General features: G+C 47.7%; 1 protein-coding gene and 1 non-coding gene across 10 annotated transcripts in view; both read left to right on the plus strand.

Moving 5' to 3' along the window:
• The window catches only part of SETD5 (SET domain containing 5), a 313,379-nt gene that overhangs the window by 274,408 nt on the left and 12,485 nt on the right, over positions 1-26,486 (plus strand). The window lies entirely within an intron of this gene.
• Positions 2,715-2,854, plus strand: LOC138260610 (small Cajal body-specific RNA 14). Its single transcript, XR_011198915.1, has one exon. It is a non-coding gene; the product is annotated as a small Cajal body-specific RNA 14 (non-coding RNA).

The raw sequence follows: 26,486 nt of genomic DNA on the forward strand, positions 1-26,486 counted from the left end.
CGCCTAGGCATGATGTCTTCCTGCATAGCCATTGTCCCGAACGCAAGACTACACATGAGGCCCTTACAACAGTGCCTAGCATCACAATGGTCACAAGCACAGGGTCACCTTCTAGATCTGGTGTTAATAGACCGCCAAACTTACCTCTCGCTTCTATGGTGGAACAGTATAAATTTAAACAAAGGGCGGCCATTCCAAGACCCAGTGCCACAATGCGTAATAACAGATGCTTCCATGACAGGGTGGGGAGCACACCTCGATCAACACAGCATACAAGGACAATGGAACGTACATCAAACAAAACTGCATATAAATCACCTAGAAATGCTAGCAGTTTTTCAAGCATTAAGGGCTTTCCAACCAATTATAACTCACAAATACATTCTTGTCAAAACAGACAACATGACAACAATGTATTATCTAAACAAACAGGGGGGAACACACAACGCAGTTGAGCCTTCTAGCACAGAAGATATGGCGATGGGCAATTCACAACCACATTCGCCTAATAGCGCAGTTTATTCCAGGGATCCAGAATCAACTTGCAGACAATCTCTCTCGAGATCACCAACAGGTCCACGAATGGGAAATTCACACCCAAATTCTGAACACTTATTTCAAACTCTGGGGAACACCTCAGATAGACTTGTTTGCGACAAGGGAGAACGCAAAATGCCAAAACTTCGCATCCAGGTACCCACACAAACAATCCCAAGGCAATGCCCTATGGATGAACTGGTCAGGGATATTTGCTTACGCTTTTCCTCCTCTCCCTCTCCTTCCTTACCTGGTAAACAAACTCAGTCAAAGCAAACTCAAACTCATATTGATAGCACCAACTTGGGCAAGGCAACCCTGGTACACAACGCTGCTAGACCTATCAGTGGTACCCTGCATCAAATTGCCCAACAGGCCAGATCTGTTGACACAGCACAACCAAAAAATCAGACACCCAGATCCAGCATCGCTGAATCTAGCAATCTGGCTCCTGAAATCCTAGAATTCGGCCACTTACAACTTACCCAAGAATGTATGGAAGTAATAAAACAAGCAAGAAGGCCATCCACCAGGCACTGCTATGCAAGTAAATGGAAGAGGTTTGTTTGCTACTGCCATATTAATCAAATCCAACCATTACACGCAACCCCAAAACATGTAGTGGGTTACTTGCTTCACTTACAAAAATCTAACCTAGCTTTCTCTTCCATTAAAATACACCTTGCGGCAATATCTGCATACCTGCAGACTACCTATTCAACTTCCCTATACAGGATACCAGTCATTAAAGCATTCATGGAAGGCCTTAAAAGAATTATACCACCAAGAACACCACCTGTTCCTTCATGGAACTTAAATGTTGTCTTAACAAGACTCATGGGTCCACCTTTTGAACCCATGCACTCTTGCGAAATACAGTTCCTAACCTGGAAGGTTGCATTTCTCATCGCCATTACATCTCTAAGAAGAGTAAGCGAAATTCAGGCGTTTACAATACAAGAACCTTTTATACAACTACACAAAAATAAAGTCGTCCTAAGGACTAATCCTAAATTTTTACCAAAGGTTGTTTCACCGTTCCACCTAAATCAAACAGTGGAACTACCAGTGTTCTTCCCACAGCCAGATTCCGTAGCTGAGAGGGCACTACATACATTAGATGTCAAAAGAGCATTAATGTACTACATTGACAGAACGAAAAACATCAGAAAGACTAAACAACTATTTATTGCATTCCAAAAACCTCATGCAGGAAACCCAATATCAAAACAAGGTATAGCCAGATGGATAGTTAAATGCATCCAAATCTGCTACCTTAAAGCAAAACGACAACTGCCCATTACACCAAGGGCACACTCAACCAGAAAAAAAGGTGCTACCATGGCCTTTCTAGGAAACATCCCAATGCAAGAAATATGTAAGGCAGCCACATGGTCTACGCCACACACGTTCACCAAGCACTACTGTGTAGACGTGTTATCCGCACAGCAAGCCACAGTAGGTCAAGTCGTGTTAAGAACATTATTTCAAACCACTTCCATTCCTACAGGCTGAGCCACTGCTTTTGGGGAGATAACTGCTTACTAGTCTATGCAGAACATGTGTATCTACAGCGACAGATGCCATCGAACTGAAAATGTCACTTACCCAGTGTACATCTGTTCGTGGCATCAGTCGCTGGAGATTCACATGTGCCCACCCACCTCCCCGGGAGCCTGTAACAGTTTGGAAGTTAGCTTCAACTTTGTACATTTGTATATATATTATTTTAACCTTAAATAGGTACATACTTAGTCACTCCATTGCATGGGCACTATTACTACAACACAACTCCTACCTCACCCTCTGCGGGGAAAACAATCGAAGATGGAGTCGACGCCCATGGGCAATGGAGACAGAAGGAGGAGTCACTCGGTCCCGTGACTCGAAAGACTTCTTCGAAGAAAAACAACTTGTAACACTCCGACCCAACACCAGATGGCGAGCTATGCAGAACATGTGAATCTCCAGCGACTGATGCCACGAACAGATGTACACTGGGTAAGTGACATTTTCATTGTCAAGTGTAGATAGATAATTGCTTGATAAGGAATGAATCTGTTTCCTGGTATCTGTTACCCTGAAAGCAGATCTGTATGCACTGCTATGGTGAGGGGCTTCCTCACCCCCTGAAGCATTGGTTCACAGACAGACTGATCGCTCCTTGTTGTGCACATGTGGCTGTCCTTCTACTCCGTTGCATGCGTCAGTAATACCATGTGACCCCCAAGGCGGCCGCGTACATAAAACACCAGTGGTTCCTGCCGACAGGGCCTGTCGAGCGGGTCGGGCTCCCTGTGCGATGGCTCCATACAGCATTTTTAAATATATTTCAAATATTGCTAGCTTAAATATGCTTTATAGAACACTGTACTATTAAAACTAGTAAATTTGTATTTATAAGAAAATAAATGAAATGTTTTGTAGAATGTGCTTCCGTCAGTCAGAGGGTATTGCATTGGTAAAGTATCTCTGTATTTTTTAGTTTCTGTTCAACACTTTTCCTGCTGTTTTCCTTCGGTTGTAGATTTCATGTTGACCACATTGCTTCTTTCCCTTTCCACTCAGCATGCCCTCCGCCCTCCTCATTCCCACCCCTATGGTACGTCCAAAAAAATAAAGAATAACTTTGTTGTAAATATAGTACACTGTCAATGACCAATTTAGAAGCTCATTGTGAGTTATTCAATATTCGGATCTGTCCCTACTATTGTACCATTTGTGTTTGTGGATTACAGATACTCTACCCAGGTATAGTAGGGTTATTAGGGTAGACCCCTTTCTTTTCTTTATATCGTTGAACCACATATAGGCACCGCCCCTGGATGCTGGCGTGGAACCACATATAGGCACCGCCCCTGGATGCTGGCGTGGAACCACATATAGGCACCGCCCCTGGATGCTAGCGTGGAACCACATATAGACACTGCCCCTGGATGCTAGCATGGAACCACATATAGGCACCGCCCCTGGATGCTGGCCTCCGTTCCTTTCTTTCCTTGTTCTTCTACACAGATTCTGAGCTGCGCCAGACCTGTATCGGGTTATGCGATCAGCAGGATCTCAAGCCTCTTCCCTCAGCAGCACAGGAGGATAGAGGCTTTGTTTGGATGGGTTTCTGAAGCTCTTCAAAGGCTTCAAAATCTCCTCAAGAATGAGTAGGGGCACAACTTTCCCCCCTAGACTATACTACTGCTGACTTCTAACTAGATCTGCAAAATGCCGGTGGACTTGACACTTAACTGAGACTGAACTGGCTTCCCAATCTGACCCATGACCTGACTCCGGAAAGCTTTCTGGCTTCTCACATCTACTTGTAAAGAGACCTGTGCAGCACTTCCAGAGGCAACCAAAATGTATTGTTGCTTTTGGGGAAAGTACAGCTACCTTGGCCTTGAGCTTCTTGAGCGCAGGTTTCCCGGTGGGATGATACACACATGCCCTCTGGAACAGTGTTTCCCAAACTGTGGGTCAGTTCGAAAGCCTATTTTAGTGGGTCCTGAAAGGTCCAAACAGTAAGTAGATATGGCTTTAAATTCTGCCCTCACCCTGTCAGGTTTGCTGCGCTTTAAAGATAGAGCTCAAATCTCAGGCTACGTCACCTGACAAATCGCTGCTTATTTCTTTTAACATTGGGATTGTTATTTACAAACTCCTCTCAGTTTACAGTTAGAGAACGAAAAGTAAAGTGAATTATGAGACAGTCTTGCTGGGGTACAGAGTGTGTGGAAGGAAGGACTGTTGGGTGTCATTTTTTTAACTCACGACAAAATGTCAATACCTTTAAATCGATAGTGCACCTTCGGCAGTTAGGAAAGCAAAAGTGAAGGTCATTTGTTGTACATCTGAAGTGTGATGGAAGGAAACAATCAAAACTAATCAAGACACTCTACCTAGTGATGCCCAAATGATAAATATTCACTCAACTCCGATTTCCACACCACATTTGTGTGCAATATAGTTTTATCAGTAAAACTGTAGGTCTGTGCAGGTCTAGTCGCCACTTCAATGGAAACTGTGCTGCATATATATGACAGTGCGCTGCTCCACAATGCTTTATTTATATTATAAAAACAAAAAACAAAAATTCACCTGCCTCGTGAGCATTCATGCTGTGTGTGTCAAGGGTTTGTAGTTCTCGAAAGTGGGATATGAGTCTGAGAAGGTACGGAAGCACTGCTCTGGAGCATGGCCAGCAAGATCTTCCTGGCCACCCTTGATGAATTTTGAAATCATTGTGTTTGGACATTCCAAGACAGACAAGTTGCGGTTACACAAGTCTTGAAAGTGTGTCTGGAAACAGAACATGTAAAATACGTCAAGGACACCAATGTGGTGGTGCAGTGCCAGGCACGGTTGCTCCTCACAGCATTCTTAGGAAACGTGGAGGCTTCCTGTAAGGAAATGCCTCCTTGGCATGGTTGCCCCCTGACTTTTTGCCTTTGCTGATTGTAAGGAAATGCCTCCTTGGCATGGTTGCCCCCTGACTTTTTGCCTTTGCTGATGCTATGTTTACAATTGAAAGTGTGCTGAGGCCTGCTAACCAGGCCCCAGCACCAGTGTTCTTTCCCTAACCTGTACTTTTGTATCCACAATTGGCAGACCCTGGCATCCAGATAAGTCCCTTGTAACTGGTACTTCTAGTACCAAGGGCCCTGATGCCAAGGAAGGTCTCTAAGGGCTGCAGCATGTCTTATGCCACCCTGGAGACCTCTCACTCAGCACAGACACACTGCTTGCCAGCTTGTGTGTGCTGGTGAGGACAAAACGAGTAAGTCGACATGGCACTCCCCTCAGGGTGCCATGCCAGCCTCTCACTGCCTATGCAGTATAGGTAAGACACCCCTCTAGCAGGCCTTACAGCCCTAAGGCAGGGTGCACTATACCATAGGTGAGGGTACCAGTGCATGAGCATGGTACCCCTACAGTGTCTAAACAAAACATTAGACATTGTAAGTGCAGGGTAGCCATAAGAGTATATGGTCTGGGAGTCTGTCAAACACGAACTCCACAGCACCATAATGGCTACACTGAAAACTGGGAAGTTTGGTATCAAACTTCTCAGCACAATAAATGCACACTGATGCCAGTGTACATTTTATTGTAAAATACACCACAGAGGGCACCTTAGAGGTGCCCCCTGAAACTTAACCGACTATCTGTGTAGGCTGACTAGTTCCAGCAGCCTGCCACACTAGAGACATGTTGCTGGCCCCATGGGGAGAGTGCCTTTGTCACTCTGAGGCCAGTAACAAAGCCTGCACTGGGTGGAGATGCTAACACCTCCCCCAGGCAGGAGCTGTAACACCTGGCGGTGAGCCTCAAAGGCTCACCCCTTTGTCACAGCCCAGCAGGGCACTCCAGCTTAGTGGAGTTGCCCGCCCCCTCCGGCCACGGCCCCCACTTTTGGCGGCAAGGCTGGAGGGAACAAAGAAAGCAACAAGGAGGAGTCACTGGCCAGTCAGGACAGCCCCTAAGGTGTCCTGAGCTGAGGTGACTCTAACTTTTAGAAATCCTCCATCTTGCAGATGGAGGATTCCCCCAATAGGGTTAGGATTGTGTCCCCCTCCCCTTGGGAGGAGGCACAAAGAGGGTGTACCCACCCTCAGGGCTAGTAGCCATTGGCTACTAACCCCCCAGACCTAAACACGCCCTTAAATTTAGTATTTAAGGGCTACCCTGAACCCTAGAAAATTAGATTCCTGCAACTACAAGAAGGACTGCCTAGCTGAAAACCCCTGCAGAGGAAGACCAGAAGACGACAACTGCCTTGGCTCCAGAAACTCACCGGCCTGTCTCCTGCCTTCCAAAGATCCTGCTCCAGCGACGCCTTCCAAAGGGACCAGCGACCTCGACATCCTCTGAGGACTGCCCCTGCTTCGAAAAGACAAGAAACTCCCGAGGACAGCGGACCTGCTCCAAGAAAAGCTGCAACTTTGTTTCCAGCAGCTTTAAAGAACCCTGCAAGCTCCCCGCAAGAAGCGTGAGACTTGCAACACTGCACCCGGCGACCCCGACTCGGCTGGTGGCGATCCAACACCTCAGGAGGGACCCCAGGACTACTCTGATACTGTGAGTACCAAAACCTGTCCCCCCTGAGCCCCCACAGCGCCGCCTGCAGAGGGAATCCCGAGGCTTCCCCTGACCGCGACTCTTTGAACCTAAAGTCCCGACGCCTGGGAGAGACCCTGCACCCGCAGCCCCCAGGACCTGAAGGACCGGACTTTCACGGGAGAAGTGACCCCCAGGAGTCCCTCTCCCTTACCCAAGTGGAGGTTTCCCCGAGGAATCCCCCCCTTGCCTGCCTGCAGCGCTGAAGAGATCCCGAGATCTCTCATAGACTAACATTGCGAACCCGACGCCTGTTCCTACACTGCACCCGGCCGCCCCCGCGCTGCTGAGGGTGAAATCTCTGTGTGGACTTGTGTCCCCCCCGGTGCCCTACAAAACCCCCCTGGTCTGCCCTCCGAAGACGCGGGTACTTACCTGCAAGCAGACCGGAACCGGGGCACCCCCTTCTCTCCATTCTAGCCTATGTGTTTTGGGCACCACTTTGAACTCTGCACCTGACCGGCCCTGAGCTGCTGGTGTGGTGACTTTGGGGTTGCTCTGAACCCCCAACGGTGGGCTACCTTGGACCAAGAACTGAACCCTGTAAGTGTCTTACTTACCTGGTAAAACTAACAAAAACTTACCTCCCCCAGGAACTGTGAAAATTGCACTAAGTGTCCACTTTTAAAACAACTATTTGTCAATAACTTTAAAAGTATACATGCAATTTTGATGATTTGAAGTTCCTAAAGTACTTACCTGCAATACCTTTCGAATGAGATATTACATGTAGAATTTGAACCTGTGGTTCTTAAAATAAACTAAGAAAAGATATTTTTCTATATAAAAACCTATTGGCTGGATTTGTCTCTGAGTGTGTGTACCTCATTTATTGTCTATGTGTATGTACAACAAATGCTTAACACTACTCCTTGGATAAGCCTACTGCTCGACCACACTACCACAAAATAGAGCATTAGTATTATCTCTTTTTACCACTATTTTACCTCGAAGGGGAACCCTTGGACTCTGTGCATGCTATTCCTTACTTTGAAATAGCACATACAGAGCCAACTTCCTACATTGGTGGATCAGCGGTGGGGTACAAGACTTTGCATTTGCTGGACTACTCAGCCAATACCTGATCACACGACAAATTCCAAAATTGTCATTAGAAATTGATTTTTGCAATTTGAAAAGTTTTCTAAATTCTAAAAGTCCTGCTAGGGCCTTGTGTTAGTCCCTGTTAGCATTCCTTTTTAGAGTTTAAAAGTTTGTTAAAAGTTTGAATTAGATTCTAGAACCAGTTGTAGATTCTTAAAAAGTATTCCAACTTTTAGAAGCAAAATGTCTAGCACAGATGTGACTGTGGTGGAACTCGACACCACACCTTACCTCCATCTTAAGATGAGGGAGCTAAGGTCACTCTGTAAAATAAAGAAAATAACAATGGGCCCCAAACCTACCAAAATACAGCTCCAGGAGCTTTTGGCAGAGTTTGAAAAGGCCAACCCCTCTGAGGGTGGCAACTCAGAGGAAGAGGATAGTGACTTGGAGGAAAATTCCCCCCTACCAGTCCTATCTAGGGAGAACAGGGTCCCTCAAACCCTGACTCCAAAAATAATAGTCAGAGATGCTGGTTCCCTCACAGGAGAGACCAACACCTCTGAAATCACTGAGGATAACTCCAGTGAAGAGGACATCCAGTTAGCCAGGATGGCCAAAAGATTGGCTTTGGAAAGGCAGATCCTAGCCATAGAGAGGGAAAGACAAGAGATGGGCCTAGGACCCATCAATGGTGGCAGCAACATAAATAGGGTCAGAGATTCTCCTGACATGTTGAAAATCCCTAAAGGGATTGTAACTAAATATGAAGATGGTGATGACATCACCAAATGGTTCACAGCTTTTGAGAGGGCTTGTGTAACCAGAAAAGTGAACAGATCTCACTGGGGTGCTCTCCTTTGGGAAATGTTCACAGGAAAGTGTAGGGATAGACTCCTCACACTCTCTGGACAAGATGCAGAATCTTATGACCTCATGAAGGGTACCCTGATTGAGGGCTTTGGATTCTCCACTGAGGAGTATAGGATTAGATTCAGGGGGGCTCAAAAATCCTCGAGCCAGACCTGGGTTGACTTTGTAGACTACTCAGTAAAAACACTAGATGGTTGGATTCAAGGCAGTGGTGTAAGTAATTATGATGGGCTGTACAATTTATTTGTGAAAGAACACCTGTTAAGTAATTGTTTCAATGATAAACTGCATCAGCATCTGGTAGACCTAGGACCAATTTCTCCCCAAGAATTGGGAAAGAAGGCGGACCATTGGGTCAAGACAAGGGTGTCCAAGACTTCAACAGGGGGTGACCAAAAGAAAGGGGTCACAAAGACTCCCCAGGGGAAGGGTGATGAGACAACCAAAACTAAAAATAGTAAAGAGTCTTCTACAGGCCCCCAAAAACCTGCACAGGAGGGTGGGCCCAGAGCCTCTTCACAAAACAATGGGTACAAGGGTAAAAACTTTGATCCCAAAAAGGCCTGGTGTCATAACTGTAAACAGCATGGACACCAAACTGGAGACAAGGCCTGTCCCAAGAAAGGTTCCACTCCAAACTCCCATCCAGGTAACACTGGTATGGCTAGTCTCCAAGTGGGATCAACAGTGTGCCCAGAGCAAATCAGGGTCCACACTGAAGCTACTCTAGTTTCTGAGGGTGGGGTGGATTTAGCCACACTAGCTGTCTGGCCGCCTAACATGCAAAAATACAGACAGCAACTCTTAATTAATGGGACTAGAATAGAGGGCCTGAGGGATACAGGTGCCAGTGTCACCATGGTGACAGAGAAACTGGTTTCCCCTGGCCAATACCTGACTGGAAAAACTTACACAGTCACCAACGCTGACAATCAGAGAAAAGTACATCCCATGGCAATGGTTACTTTAGAATGGGGAGGGGTCAATGGCCTGAAACAGGTGGTGGTCTCCTCAAATATCCCAGTGGACTGTCTGCTTGGAAATGACCTGGAGTCCTCAGCATGGGCTGAGGTAGAACTAAAAACCCATGCAGCAATGCTGGGCATCCCTGAACTGGTGTGTGTGAAAACAAGAGCACAATGCAAGGCACAGGGTGAACAAGTAGAGCTGGAGTCTGGAAGAATGGCCCAGCCTACCAAGAGGAAAGGAAAGTCAGTTGGGAAACCAACTGCAACACAGCAAAAGAAAGGGAACCTCTCTTCTCAGGAAGAAGTTCTGCCCTCTGAGGGAACTGAGCCTTTGGAGCTTGAACCTTATCAGGTTGAGCTCTTAGGCCCAGGGGGACCCTCAAGGGAGGAGCTGTGTAAGGGACAAGAAACCTGTCCCTCTCTTGAAGGCCTTAGGCAGCAAGCTGCTGAAGAGTCCAAGGGCAAGAAAAATGGAACACATAGGGTCTATTGGGAAGATGGACTCCTGTACACTGAGGCCAGAGACCCCAAACCTGGTGCCACTAGGAGAGTGGTAGTGCCTCAGCTGTTCAGAGAGTTCATCCTAACATTGGCCCATGACATTCCCCTTGCTGGACATTTGGGACAAACCAAGACGTGGGAGAGGCTAGTCAACCACTTCTACTGGCCCAATATGTCCAACATGGTTAAGGAGTTTTGCCTCTCCTGCCCCACCTGTCAAGCCAGTGGTAAGACAGGTGGGCATCCAAAGGCCCCCCTCATTCCACTTCCAGTGGTGGGGGTTCCCTTTGAAAGAGTGGGTGTGGACATAGTTGGTCCACTAGAACCTCCCACAGCCTCAGGAAATATGTATATCCTGGTAGTAGTGGATCATGCTACCAGGTATCCTGAAGCTATTCCCCTTAGGTCGACTACTGCCCCTGCAGTAGCCAAGGCCCTCATTGGTATCTTTACCAGAGTGGGTTTCCCTAAGGAGGTGGTGTCTGACAGAGGTACCAACTTCATGTCAGCATACCTGAAACATATGTGGAATGAGTGTGGAGTGACTTATAAATTCACTACACCTTACCATCCACAAACTAATGGCTTAGTTGAGAGATTCAACAAGACATTAAAGGGCATGATCATGGGGCTCCCAGAAAAACTCAAAAGGAGATGGGATGTCCTCCTGCCATGTCTGCTTTTCGCTTACAGGGAGGTACCACAGAAGGGAGTAGGGTTCTCACCCTTTGTACTTCTGTTTGGTCATCCTGTAAGGGGACCACTTGCCCTTGTTAAAGAAGGCTGGGAGAGACCTCTCCATGAGCCTAAACAGGACATAGTGGACTATGTACTTGGCCTTCGCTCTAGAATGGCAGAGTACATGGAAAAGGCAACCAAAAACCTTGAGGCCAGCCAACAGCTCCAGAAGTTTTGGTATGACCAAAAGGCTGCACTGGTTGAGTTCCAACCAGGGCAGAAAGTCTGGGTTCTGGAGCCTGTGGCTCCCAGGGCACTCCAGGACAAATGGAGTGGCCCTTACCCAGTGCTAGAGAGGAAGAGTCAGGTCACCTACCTGGTGGACCTGGGCACAAGCAGGAGCCCCAAGAGGGTGATACATGTGAACCGCCTTAAGCTCTTCCATGACAGGGCTGATATGAATCTGTTGATGGTAACAGATGAGGATCAGGAGGCAGAGAGTGAACCTCTCCCTGATCTTCTGTCATCAGACCCAAAAGATGGCACAGTAGATGGAGTGATCTACTCAGACACCCTCTCTGGCCAACAGCAAGCTGATTGTAGGAGAGTCCTACAACAGTTTCCTGAACTCTTCTCCTTAACCCCTGGTCAGACACACCTGTGTACCCATGATGTGGACACAGGAGACAGCATGCCTGTCAAAAACAAAATCTTTAGACAGTCTGACCATGTTAAGGAAAGCATCAAGGTGGAAGTCCACAAGATGCTGGAATTGGGAGTAATTGAGCGCTCTGACAGCCCCTGGGCTAGCCCAGTGGTCTTAGTCCCCAAACCTCACACCAAAGATGGAAAGAAAGAGATGAGGTTTTGTGTGGACTACAGAGGGCTCAATTCTGTCACCAAGACAGATGCTCATCCAATTCCTAGAGCTGATGAGCTCATAGACAAATTAGGTGCTGCCAAATTCCTAAGTACCTTTGACTTGACAGCAGGGTACTGGCAAATAAAAATGGCACCTGGAGCAAAAGAGAAAACAGCATTCTCCACACCTGATGGGCATTATCAGTTTACTGTTATGCCCTTTGGTTTAAAGAATGCCCCTGCCACCTTCCAAAGGTTGGTGAATCAAGTCCTTGCTGGCTTGGAGTCCTTTAGCACAGCTTATCTTGATGATATTGCTGTCTTTAGCTCCACCTGGCAGTATCACCTGGTCCACCTGAAGAAGGTTTTGAAGGCTCTGCAATCTGCAGGCCTCTCTATCAAGGCATCCAAATGCCAGATAGGGCAGGGAACTGTGGTTTACTTGGGCCACCTTGTAGGTGGAGGCCAAGTTCAGCCACTCCAACCCAAGATCCAGACTATTCTGGACTGGGTAGCTCCAAAAACCCAGACTCAAGTCAGGGCATTCCTTGGCTTAACTGGGTATTACAGGAGGTTTGTGAAGGGATATGGATCCATTGTGACAGCCCTCACTGAACTCACCTCCAAGAAAATGCCCAAGAAAGTGAACTGGACTGTGGAATGCCAACAGGCCTTTGACACCCTGAAACAAGCAATGTGCTCAGCACCAGTTCTAAAAGCTCCAGATTATTCTAAGCAGTTCATTGTGCAGACTGATGCCTCTGAACATGGGATAGGGGCAGTTTTGTCCCAAACAAATGATGATGGCCTTGACCAGCCTGTTGCTTTCATTAGCAGGAGGTTACTCCCCAGGGAGCAGCGTTGGAGTGCCATTGAGAGGGAGGCCTTTGCTGTGGTTTGGTCCCTGAAGAAGCTGAGACCATACCTCTTTGGGACTCACTTCCTAGTTCAAACTGACCACAGACCTCTCAAATGGCTGATGCAAATGAAAGGTGAAAATCCTAAACTGTTGAGGTGGTCCATCTCCCTACAGGGAATGGACTTTATAGTGGAACACAGACCTGGGACTGCCCATGCCAATGCAGATGGCCTTTCCAGGTTCTTCCACTTAGAAAATGAAGACTCTCTTGGGAAAGGTTAGTCTCATCCTCTTTCGTTTGGGGGGGGGTTGTGTAAGGAAATGCCTCCTTGGCATGGTTGCCCCCTGACTTTTTGCCTTTGCTGATGCTATGTTTACAATTGAAAGTGTGCTGAGGCCTGCTAACCAGGCCCCAGCACCAGTGTTCTTTCCCTAACCTGTACTTTTGTATCCACAATTGGCAGACCCTGGCATCCAGATAAGTCCCTTGTAACTGGTACTTCTAGTACCAAGGGCCCTGATGCCAAGGAAGGTCTCTAAGGGCTGCAGCATGTCTTATGCCACCCTGGAGACCTCTCACTCAGCACAGACACACTGCTTGCCAGCTTGTGTGTGCTGGTGAGGACAAAACGAGTAAGTCGACATGGCACTCCCCTCAGGGTGCCATGCCAGCCTCTCACTGCCTATGCAGTATAGGTAAGACACCCCTCTAGCAGGCCTTACAGCCCTAAGGCAGGGTGCACTATACCATAGGTGAGGGTACCAGTGCATGAGCATGGTACCCCTACAGTGTCTAAACAAAACATTAGACATTGTAAGTGCAGGGTAGCCATAAGAGTATATGGTCTGGGAGTCTGTCAAACACGAACTCCACAGCACCATAATGGCTACACTGAAAACTGGGAAGTTTGGTATCAAACTTCTCAGCACAATAAATGCACACTGATGCCAGTGTACATTTTATTGTAAAATACACCACAGAGGGCACCTTAGAGGTGCCCCCTGAAACTTAACCGACTATCTGTGTAGGCTGACTAGTTCCAGCAGCCTGCCACACTAGAGACATGTTGCTGGCCCCATGGGGAGAGTGCCTTTGTCACTCTGAGGCCAGTAACAAAGCCTGCACTGGGTGGAGATGCTAACACCTCCCCCAGGCAGGAGCTGTAACACCTGGCGGTGAGCCTCAAAGGCTCACCCCTTTGTCACAGCCCAGCAGGGCACTCCAGCTTAGTGGAGTTGCCTGCCCCCTCCGGCCACGGCCCCCACTTTTGGCGGCAAGGCTGGAGGGAACAAAGAAAGCAACAAGGAGGAGTCACTGGCCAGTCAGGACAGCCCCTAAGGTGTCCTGAGCTGAGGTGACTCTAACTTTTAGAAATCCTCCATCTTGCAGATGGAGGATTCCCCCAATAGGGTTAGGATTGTGTCCCCCTCCCCTTGGGAGGAGGCACAAAGAGGGTGTACCCACCCTCAGGGCTAGTAGCCATTGGCTACTAACCCCCCAGACCTAAACACGCCCTTAAATTTAGTATTTAAGGGCTACCCTGAACCCTAGAAAATTAGATTCCTGCAACTACAAGAAGAAGGACTGCCTAGCTGAAAACCCCTGCAGAGGAAGACCAGAAGACGACAACTGCCTTGGCTCCAGAAACTCACCGGCCTGTCTCCTGCCTTCCAAAGATCCTGCTCCAGCGACGCCTTCCAAAGGGACCAGCGACCTCGACATCCTCTGAGGACTGCCCCTGCTTCGAAAAGACAAGAAACTCCCGAGGACAGCGGACCTGCTCCAAGAAAAGCTGCAACTTTGTTTCCAGCAGCTTTAAAGAACCCTGCAAGCTCCCCGCAAGAAGCGTGAGACTTGCAACACTGCACCCGGCGACCCCGACTCGGCTGGTGGCGATCCAACACCTCAGGAGGGACCCCAGGACTACTCTGATACTGTGAGTACCAAAACCTGTCCCCCCTGAGCCCCCACAGCGCCGCCTGCAGAGGGAATCCCGAGGCTTCCCCTGACCGCGACTCTTTGAACCTAATGTCCCGACGCCTGGGAGAGACCCTGCACCCGCAGCCCCCAGGACCTGAAGGACCGGACTTTCACGGGAGAAGTGACCCCCAGGAGTCCCTCTCCCTTACCCAAGTGGAGGTTTCCCCGAGGAATCCCCCCCTTGCCTGCCTGCAGCGCTGAAGAGATCCCGAGATCTCTCATAGACTAACATTGCGAACCCGACGCCTGTTCCTACACTGCACCCGGCCGCCCCCGCGCTGCTGAGGGTGAAATTTCTGTGTGGACTTGTGTCCCCCCCGGTGCCCTACAAAACCCCCCTGGTCTGCCCTCCGAAGACGCGGGTACTTACCTGCAAGCAGACCGGAACCGGGGCACCCCCTTCTCTCCATTCTAGCCTATGTGTTTTGGGCACCACTTTGAACTCTGCACCTGACCGGCCCTGAGCTGCTGGTGTGGTGACTTTGGGGTTGCTCTGAACCCCCAACGGTGGGCTACCTTGGACCAAGAACTGAACCCTGTAAGTGTCTTACTTACCTGGTAAAACTAACAAAAACTTACCTCCCCTAGGGACTGTGAAAATTGCACTAAGTGTCCACTTTTAAAACAGCTATTTGTGAATAACTTGAAAAGTATACATGCAATTTTGATGATTTGAAGTTCCTAAAGTACTTACCTGCAATACCTTTCGAATGAGATATTACATGTAGAATTTGAACCTGTGGTTCTTAAAATAAACTAAGAAAAGATATTTTTCTATACAAAAACCTATTGGCTGGATTTGTCTCTGAGTGTGTGTACCTCATTTATTGTCTATGTGTATGTACAACAAATGCTTAACACTACTCCTTGGATAAGCCTACTGCTCGACCACACTACCACAAAATAGAGCATTAGTATTATCTATGTTCGATGGCATCTGTCGCTGTAGATACGCATGTTCTGCAATAGCTCGCCATCTGGTGTTGGGCCGGAGTGTTACAAGTTGTTTTTCTTCGAAGAAGTCTTTCGAGTCACGGGACCGAGTGACTCCTCCTTTTGTCTCCATTGCGCATGGGCGTCGACTCCATCTTCGATTGTTTTTTTTCCGCCATCGGGTTCGGACGTGTTGCTGTCGCTCCGAGTTTCGGAACGGAAAATTAGCTAATTTCGGAAGATTTTCGTCGGTATTGTTGCGTTCGGGATCGGCGTACTTAGATTCCACACCGCATCGAAGATCGAAGAGCTCCGGTGCCCTTCGGGGTAGTTTTTCGATCCTCCGTCGGGGCCTGGTCGGCCCGACCGCGTGCTGAAGAACGCCGATGGAACGGACCCCGTTCCGTTTCTGCCCCAAATGCCACAATAAGTACCCTTACACAGACCAACACTTGGTCTGCAACCTGTGCCTGTCACCTGAGCACAGCGAAGACACCTGCGAGGCCTGTCGTGCGTTCCGGTCCCGAAAAACACTCCGAGACCGTCGAGCCAGAAGACTTCAGATGGCGTCCGCACCGACAGCCCAACGGGAGTTCGAGGAACAGGAAGAAGAAGGTACCTTCTCGATCCAAGACTCAGACTCCGAAGGATTCGACGATACACAAACCGTGAGTAAGGCGTCGAAATCCACTCAGAAGAACATTTACAAGGCCCAGGGGACGCCACTGCCACCAGGCCATGGCTCCACCCATAAATTCGGTGACCGCCCGTCGGCACCGAAAAAGGCCCACACAGTGCCGAGATCGTCCGACTCCGGTCGAGACACCGGCACGCAGCCTTCTCGGGACCAAGAAAGTGCTGGAGACAAGCCTCGACACCGAGATGCCGGTGCCGACACGGCTCGACGCCGAGACAGCGGCACCGAAACAGATCGACGCCGAGAGGTTTCGGCCCCGAAAAAGAAAAGAGTCACCTCGGAGCCGAAAAAACACGCAGACAGGGTTTCGATGACGAAACAAACTGCAAGCGACCCAGCTTCAGGCTCTTATACAGAAGAGCACTCGCTAACCTCCCAAATGCAGAAGCATAGGTTTGAGGAAGAGCTGCAAGCAACTGATGTGGACCATACGCAAAAGCGTATCTTCATACAGCAGGGGACAGGAAAAATAAGCACCCTTCCCCCCCATTAGGAGAAAGAAGGTTGGAGTTCCAGACGGAACAAACACCACAACCAAAAGTGGTGAAAAGAGTTACCCCACCACCCTCTCCTCCGCCTGTGATTAACGTCTCACCAGCACAAACTCCATCACACTCCCCAGCTCACACCACCATGAGCCAGGGTGACCAAGATCAGGACGCATGGGACCTATACGACGCCCCAGTGTCAGATAACAGTCCGGAGGCATACCCTACAAAGCCATCTCCACCAGAAGACAGCACCGCGTATTCTCAAGTGGTGGCTAGAGCAGCACAATTTCACAACGTAAGCCTCCACTCAGAACAGGTCGAGGATGATTTCTTATTTAACACACTCTCCTCCACCCACAGCTCCTACCAAAGCCTGCCTATGCTCCCTGGTATGCTCCGGCACGCAAAAGACATCTTTAAGGAGCCGGTCAAAAGTAGGGCAATCACACCAAGGGTGGAAAAAAAGTATAAGGCGCCTCCTACAGACCCGGTTTTCATCACTACACAGCTGCCACCAGACTGTCGTTGTAGGAGCAGCTAGGAAAAGGGCCAACTCTCACACATCTGGAGATGCACCACCCCCAGATAAAGAAAGCCGCAAGTTCGATGCAGCTGGTAAAAGAGTCGCAGCACAAGCTGCAAACCAGTGGCGCATCGCGAACTCACAGGCACTACTTGCGCGCTATGACAGAGCCCACTGGGACGAGATGCAACATCTCATTGAACATCTGCCCAAGGACTTACAAAATAGGGCAAAACAAGTGGTTGAGGAGGGACAGGCCATTTCCAACAACCAGATCCGCTCCTCCATGGACGCTGCAGATACAGCTGCACGGACAATTAATACATCCGTAACTATCAGAAGGCATGCATGGCTCCAAACGTCTGGATTTAAACCAGAGATTCAACAAGCAGTTCTCAATATGCCTTTTAATGAAAAAGAACTGTTCGGTCCAGAAGTGGACACAGCGATTGAGAAACTCAAAAAAGATACGGACACTGCCAAAGCCATGGGCGCACTCTACTCCCCGCAGAGCAGAGGGAATTACAGCACATTCCGTAAAACGCCCTTTCGAGGGGAGTTTCGAGGTCAAAGCACACAAGCCAGCACCTCACAAGCCACACCGTCCAGTTACCAGGGACAGTATAGAGGAGGTTTTCGGGGACAATATAGAGGAGGGCAATTCCCTAGAAATAGAGGAAGATTTCAAAGCCCCAAAGCCCCTACTACTAAACAGTGACTCACAGGTCACTCACCCCCTCCACACAACACCAGTGGGGGGAAGAATAGGTCATTATTACAATGCATGGGAGGAAATCCCTACAGACACTTGGGTTCTAGCAATTATCCAACATGGTTATTGCATAGAATTTCTACAATTCCCTCCAAACATACCACCAAAAGCACAAAATTTAACAACACACCATTCCAATCTCCTGGAGATAGAAGTGCAGGCACTATTGCAAAAGAATGCAATAGAATTAGTGCCAAACACACAAATAAACACAGGAGTTTACTCACTGTACTTTCTGATACCAAAGAAGGACAAAACACTGAGACCAATCCTAGACCTCAGAGTAGTGAACACTTTCATCAAATCAGACCACTTCCACATGGTCACACTACAAGAAGTATTGCCATTGCTAAAACTGCACGACTACATGGCAACTTTAGACCTCAAGGATGCTTATTTCCATATACCAATACACCCATCGCACAGGAAATACCTAAGGTTTGTATTCAAAGGAATACATTACCAATTCAAGGTACTGCCTTTCGGATTAACAACCGCACCAAGAGTCTTTACCAAATGTCTAGCGGTAGTCGCAGCACACATAAGAAGGCAGCAAATACATGTGTTCCCATATCTAGACGACTGGCTAATCAAGGCCCATTCGTTCATAGAGTGCTCAAATCACACAAATCATATCATACAAACCCTCTTCAAACTAGGGTTCACCGTCAATTTCACAAAATCCAAAATTCTGCCACGCAAGGTACAACAATACCTGGGAGCCATAATAGACACATCAAAAGGAGTAGCCACTCCAAGTCCACAAAGAATTCAAAATTTCAACACCATCATGCAACGCAGGTATCCAACACAAAAGATACAGGCAAAGATGGTATTACAACTCCTAGGCATGATGTCATCATGCATAGCCATTGTCCCAAACGCAAGACTGCACATGAGGCCCTTACAACAATGCCTAGCATCACAGTGGTCTCAAGCACAGGGTCACCTTCTAGATCTGGGGTTAATAGACCGCCAAACTTACCTCTCGCTTCTGTGGTGGAACAACATAAATTTAAACAAGGGGCGGCCTTTCCAAGACCCAGTGCCACAATACGTAATAACAGATGCTTCCATGACAGGGTGGGGAGCACACCTCGATCAACACAGCATACAAGGACAATGGAACGTACATCAAACAAAACTGCATATCAATCACCTAGAACTTCTAGCAGTTTTTCAAGCACTAAAAGCTTTCCAACCAATAATAGTTCACAAATACATTCTCGTCAAAACAGACAACATGACAACAATGTATTATCTAAACAAGCAGGGGGGGACGCACTCCACGCAGTTAAGCCTGCTAGCACAAAAAATTTGGCATTGGGCAATTCACAACCAAATTCGCCTAATTGCACAGTTTATACCAGGGATACAAAATCAACTCGCAGACAATCTCTCTCGAGATCACCAACAGGTCCACGAATGGGAAATTCACACCCAAATTCTGAACACTTATTTCAAACTCTGGGGAACACCTCAGATAGACTTGTTTGCGACAAGGGAGAACGCAAAATGCCAAAACTTCGCATCCAGATACCCACACAAACAATCCCAAGGCAATGCCCTATGGATGAACTGGTCAGGGATATTTGCTTACGCTTTTCCTCCTCTCCCTCTCCTTCCTTACCTGGTAAACAAACTCAGTCAAAGCAAACTCAAACTCATATTGATAGCACCAACTTGGGCAAGGCAACCCTGGTACACAACGCTGCTAGACCTATCAGTGGTACCCTGCATCAAATTGCCCAACAGGCCAGATCTGTTGACACAGCACAACCAAAAAATCAGACACCCAGATCCAGCATCGCTGAATCTAGCAATCTGGCTCCTGAAATCCTAGAATTCGGCCACTTACAACTTACCCAAGAATGTATGGAAGTAATAAAACAAGCAAGAAGGCCATCCACCAGGCACTGCTATGCAAGTAAATGGAAGAGGTTTGTTTGCTACTGCCATATTAATCAAATACAACCATTACACACAACTCCAGAACATGTAGTGGGTTACTTGCTTCACTTACAAAAATCTAACCTAGCTTTCTCTTCCATTAAGATTCACCTTGCAGCAATATCTGCATACCTGCAGACTACCTATTCAACTTCCCTATATAAAATACCAGTCATTAAAGCATTCATGGAGGGCCTTAGGAGAATTATACCACCAAGAACACTACCTGTTCCTTCATGGAACCTAAATGTTGTCCTAACTAGACTTATGGGTCCACCTTTTGAACCCATGCACTCCTGCGACATACAGTTCCTAACCTGGAAGGTGGCATTTCTCATCGCCATTACTTCCCTGAGAAGAGTAAGCGAGATTCAGGCGTTTACTATACAGGAACCTTTTATACAACTACACAAAAATAAAGTCGTCCTAAGGACCAATCCTAAATTTTTGCCAAAGGTTATTTCACCGTTCCATCTAAATCAAACAGTGGAACTTCCAGTGTTCTTTCCACAGCCAGATACCGTAGCTGAAAGGGCACTACATACATTAGATGTCAAAAGAGCATTGATGTATTACATTGACAGAACAAAAAACATCAGAAAGACTAAACAACTCTTTATTGCATTTCAAAAACCTCATGCAGGAAACCCAATTTCAAAACAAGGTATAGCCAGATGGATAGTTAAATGCATCCAAATCTGCTACCTTAAAGCTAAACGACAGCTGCCCATTACACCAAGGGCACACTCAACCAGAAAGAAAGGTGCTACCATGGCCTTTCTAGGAAACATCCCAATGCAAGAAATATGTAAGGCAGCCACATGGTCTACGCCTCACACATTCACCAAGCACTACTGTGTAGACGTGTTATCCGCACAACAAGCCACAGTAGGTCAAGCCGTATTAAGGACATTATTTCAGACTACTTCCACTCCTACAGGCTGATCCACCGCTTTTGGGGAAATAACTGCTTACTAGTCTATGCAGAACATGCGTATCTACAGCGACAGATGCCATCGAACTGAAAATGTCACTTACCCAGTGTACATCTGTTCGTGGCATCAGTCGCAGTAGATTCGCATGTGCCCACCCGCCTCCCCGGAAGCCTGTAGCAGTTTGGAAGTTACCTTCAATTATTTATATATGTATCATCTCAACCTTAAATAGGTGCATACTTAGTCACTCCATTGCATGGGCACTATTACTACAATTCAACTCCTACCTCACCCTCTGCGGGGAAAAACAATCGAAGATGGAGTCGACGCCCATGCGCAATGGAGACAAAAGGAGGAGTCACTCGGTCCCGTGACTCGAAAGACTTCTTCGAAGAAAAACAACTTGTAACACTCCGGCCCAACACCAGATGGCGAGCTATTGCAGAACATGCGAATCTACTGCGACTGATGCCACGAACAGATGTACACTGGGTAAGTGACATTTTCATTTTACCACTATTTTACCTCTAAGGGGAACCCTTGGACTCTGTGCATGCTATTCCTTACTTTGAAATAGCACATACAGAGCCAACTTCCTACATTGGTGGATCAGTGGTGGGGTACAAGACTTTGCATTTGCTGGACTACTCGGCCAATACCTGATCACACGACAAATTCCAAAATTGTCATTAGAAATTCATTTTTGCAATTTGAAATTTTTCTAAATTCTTAAAAGTCCTGCTAGGGCCTTGTGTGTTAAGTCCCTGTTTAGCATTGTCTTTTAGAGTTTAAAAGTTTGTTAAAAGTTTGAAACTAGATTCTAGAAACAGTTTTAGATTCTTTAAAAAGTCTTCCAACTCTTAGCAAAATAATGTCTGATACAGAGATGAATGTGGTGGAACTCGACACCACACCTTACCTCCATCTTAAGATGAGGGAGCTAAGGTCTCTCTGTAATATCAAAAAAACAACCATTGGCTCCAGACCTACCAAAATTCAGCTCCAGGAGCTGTTGGCAGAGTTTGAAAAAGCCAACCCCTCTGATGATGACCTCACAGAGGAAGAAATTAGTGACTTGGAGGCCAATGTCCCTCCTCCAGTCCTAAATAGGGAGAACAGGACCCCTCAAGTCCTGTCTCCAACTGTGTTAGTCAGAAATAGTGAGTCCCTCACAGGAGGGTCCCACATTTCTGAAATCACTGAGGATGCTCTCAGTGAAGATGACCTCCTGTTAGCCAGGATGGCCAAAAGATTTGCTTTAGAGAGACAGCTCCTAGCCATAGAAAGGGAAAGACAAGAGATGGGCCTAGGACCCATCAATGGTGGCAGCAATATAAATAGGGTCAGAGATTCTCCTGACATGTTAAAAATCCCCAAAGGGATTGTGACAAAATTTGAAGATGGTGATGACATCACCAAGTGGTTCACAGCTTTTGAGAGGGCTTGTGTAACCAGAAAAGTGAACAGATCTCACTGGGGTGCTCTCCTTTGGGAAATGTTCACTGGAAAGTGTAGGGATAGACTCCTCACACTCTCTGGAAAAGATGCAGAATCTTATGACCTCATGAAGGGTACCCTGATTGAGGGCTTTGGATTCTCCACTGAGTACAGGATTAGGTTCAGGGGGGCTCAAAAATCCTCGAGCCAGACCTGGGTTGACTTTGTTGACTACTCAGTGAAAACACTAGATGGTTGGATTCAAGGCAGTGGTGTAAGTAATTATGATGGGCTGTACAATTTATTTGTGAAAGAACACCTGTTAAGTAATTGTTTCAATGATAAACTGCATCAGCATCTGGTAGACCTAGGACCAATTTCTCCCCAAGAATTGGGAAAGAAGGCGGACCATTGGGTCAAGACAAGGGTGTCCAAGACTTCAACAGGGGGTGACCAAAAGAAAGGGGTCACAAAGACTCCCCAGGGGAAGGGTGATGAGACAACCAAAACTAAAAATAGTAAAGAGTCTTCTACAGGCCCCCAAAAACCTGCACAGGAGGGTGGGCCCAGAGCCTCTTCACAAAACAATGGGTACAAGGGTAAAAACTTTGATCCCAAAAAGGCCTGGTGTCATAGCTGTAAACAGCATGGACACCAAACTGGAGACAAGGCCTGTCCCAAGAAAGGTTCCACTCCAAACTCCCATCCAGGTAACACTGGTATGGCTAGTCTCCAAGTGGGATCAACAGTGTGCCCAGAGCAAATCAGGGTCCACACTGAAGCTACTCTAGTTTCTGAGGGTGGGGTGGATTTAGCCACACTAGCTGTCTGGCCGCCTAACATGCAAAAATACAGACAGCAACTCTTAATTAATGGGACTAGAATAGAGGGCCTGAGGGATACAGGTGCCAGTGTCACCATGGTGACAGAGAAACTGGTTTCCCCTGGCCAATACCTGACTGGAAAAACTTACACAGTCACCAACGCTGACAATCAGAGAAAAGTACATCCCATGGCAATGGTTACTTTAGAATGGGGAGGGGTCAATGGCCTGAAACAGGTGGTGGTCTCCTCAAATATCCCAGTGGACTGTCTGCTTGGAAATGACCTGGAGTCCTCAGCATGGGCTGAGGTAGAACTAAAAACCCATGCAGCAATGCTGGGCATCCCTGAACTGGTGTGTGTGAAAACAAGAGCACAATGCAAGGCACAGGGTGAACAAGTAGAGCTGGAGTCTGGAAGAATGGCCCAGCCTACCAAGAGAACAGGAAAGTCAGTTGGGAAACCAACTACAACACAGCAAAAGAAAGGGAACCTCTCTTCTCAGGAAGAAGTTCTGCCCTCTGAGGGAACTGAGCCTTTGGAGCTTGAACCTTATCAGGTTGAGCTCTTAGGCCCAGGGGGACCCTCAAGGGAGGAGCTGTGTAAGGGACAAGAAACCTGTCCCTCTCTTGAAGGCCTTAGGCAGCAAGCTGCTGAAGAGTCCAAAGGCAAGAAAAATGGAACGCATAGGGTCTATTGGGAAGATGGACTCCTGTACACTGAGGCCAGAGACCCCAAACCTGGTGCCACTAGGAGAGTGGTAGTGCCTCAGCTGTTCAGGAAGTTCATCCTAACATTGGCCCATGACATTCCCCTTGCTGGACATTTGGGACAAACCAAGACGTGGGAGAGGTTAGTCAACCACTTCTACTGGCCCAATATGTCCAACATGGTTAAGGAGTTTTGCCTCTCCTGCCCCACCTGTCAAGCCAGTGGTAAGACAGGTGGGCATCCAAAGGCCCCCCTCATTCCACTTCCAGTGGTGGGGGTTCCCTTTGAAAGAGTGGGTGTGGACATAGTTGGTCCACTAGAACCTCCCACAGCCTCAGGAAATATGTATATCCTGGTAGTAGTGGCTCATGCTACCAGGTATCCTGAAGCTATTCCCCTTAGGTCGACTACTGCCCCTGCAGTAGCCAAGGCCCTCATTGGTATCTTTACCAGAGTGGGTTTCCCTAAGGAGGTGGTGTCTGACAGAGGTACCAACTTCATGTCAGCATACCTAAAGCACATGTGGAATGAGTGTGGAGTGACTTATAAATTCACTACACCATACCATCCACAAACTAATGGCTTGGTTGAGAGATTCAACAAGACATTAAAAGGCATGATCATGGGGCTCCCAGAAAAACTCAAAAGGAGATGGGATGTCCTCTTGCCATGTCTGCTTTTCGCTTACAGAGAGGTGCCACAGAAGGGAGTAGGATTCTCACCCTTCGAACTTCTGTTTGGTCATCCTGTAAGAGGACCACTTGCTCTTGTTAAAGAAGGCTGGGAGAGACCTCTCCATGAGCCTAAGCAAGACATAGTGGACTATGTACTTGGCCTTCGCTCTAGAATGGCAGAGTACATGGAAAAGGCAACCAAAAACCTTGAGGCCAGCCAACAGCTCCAGAAGTTTTGGTATGACCAAAAGGCTGCACTGGTGGAGTTCCAACCAGGGCAGAAAGTCTGGGTTCTGGAGCCTGTGGCTCCCAGGGCACTCCAGGACAAATGGAGTGGCCCTTACCCAGTACTAGAAAGGAAGAGTCAGGTCACCTACCTGGTGGACCTGGGCACAAGCAGGAGCCCCAAGAGGGTGATCCATGTGAACCGCCATAAGCTCTTCCATGACAGGGCTGATGTCAATCTGTTGATGGTAACAGATGAGGATCAGGAGGCAGAGAGTGAACCTCTCCCTGATCTTCTATCATCAGACCCAAAAGATGGCACAGTAGATGGAGTGATCTACTCAGACACACTCTCTGGCCAACAGCAAGCTGATTGTAGGAGAGTCCTACAACAGTTTCCTGAACTCTTCTCCTTAACCCCTGGTCAGACACACCTGTGTACCCATGATGTGGACACAGGAGACAGCATGCCTGTCAAAAACAAAATCTTTAGGCAGTCTGACCATGTTAAGGAAAGCATCAAGGTGGAAGTCCACAAGATGCTGGAATTGGGAGTAATTGAGCGCTCTGACAGCCCCTGGGCTAGCCCAGTGGTCTTAGTCCCCAAACCTCACACCAAAGATGGAAAGAAAGAGATGAGGTTTTGTGTGGACTACAGAGGGCTCAATTCTGTCACCAAGACAGATGCTCATCCAATTCCAAGAGCTGATGAGCTCATAGATAAATTAGGTGCTGCCAAATTCCTCAGTACCTTTGACTTGACAGCAGGGTACTGGCAAATAAAAATGGCACCTGGAGCAAAAGAGAAAACAGCATTCTCCACACCTGATGGGCATTATCAGTTTACTGTTATGCCCTTTGGTTTAAAGAATGCCCCTGCCACCTTCCAAAGGTTGGTGAATCAAGTCCTTGCTGGCTTGGAGTCCTTTAGCACAGCTTATCTTGATGATATTGCTGTCTTTAGCTCCACCTGGCAGGATCACCTGGTCCACCTGAAGAAGGTTTTGAAGGCTCTGCAATCTGCAGGCCTCTCTATCAAGGCATCCAAATGCCAGATAGGGCAGGGAACTGTGGTTTACTTGGGCCACCTTGTAGGTGGAGGCCAAGTTCAGCCACTCCAACCCAAGATCCAGACTATTCTGGACTGGGTAGCTCCAAAAACCCAGACTCAAGTCAGGGCATTCCTTGGCTTGACTGGGTATTACAGGAGGTTTGTGAAGGGATATGGATCCATTGTGACAGCCCTCACTGAACTCACCTCCAAGAAAATGCCCAAGAAAGTGAACTGGACTGTGGAATGCCAACAGGCCTTTGACACCCTGAAACAAGCAATGTGCTCAGCACCAGTTCTCAAAGCTCCAGATTATTCTAAGCAGTTCATTGTGCAGACTGATGCCTCTGAACATGGGATAGGGGCAGTTTTGTCCCAAACAAATGATGATGGCCTTGACCAGCCTGTTGCTTTCATTAGCAGGAGGTTACTCCCCAGGGAGCAGCGTTGGAGTGCCATTGAGAGGGAGGCCTTTGCTGTGGTTTGGTCCCTGAAGAAGCTGAGACCATACCTCTTTGGGACTCACTTCCTAGTTCAAACTGACCACAGACCTCTCAAATGGCTGATGCAAATGAAAGGTGAAAATCCTAAACTGTTGAGGTGGTCCATCTCCCTACAGGGAATGGACTTTATAGTGGAACACAGACCTGGGACTGCCCATGCCAATGCAGATGGCCTTTCCAGGTTCTTCCACTTAGAAAATGAAGACTCTCTTGGGAAAGGTTAGTCTCATCCTCTTTCGTTTGGGGGGGGGTTGTGTAAGGAAATGCCTCCTTGGCATGGTTGCCCCCTGACTTTTTGCCTTTGCTGATGCTATGTTTACAATTGAAAGTGTGCTGAGGCCTGCTAACC

Source organism: Pleurodeles waltl, chromosome 9, assembly GCF_031143425.1.
Source record: "Pleurodeles waltl isolate 20211129_DDA chromosome 9, aPleWal1.hap1.20221129, whole genome shotgun sequence".
Classification (NCBI taxonomy): Eukaryota; Metazoa; Chordata; class Amphibia; order Caudata; family Salamandridae; genus Pleurodeles; species Pleurodeles waltl.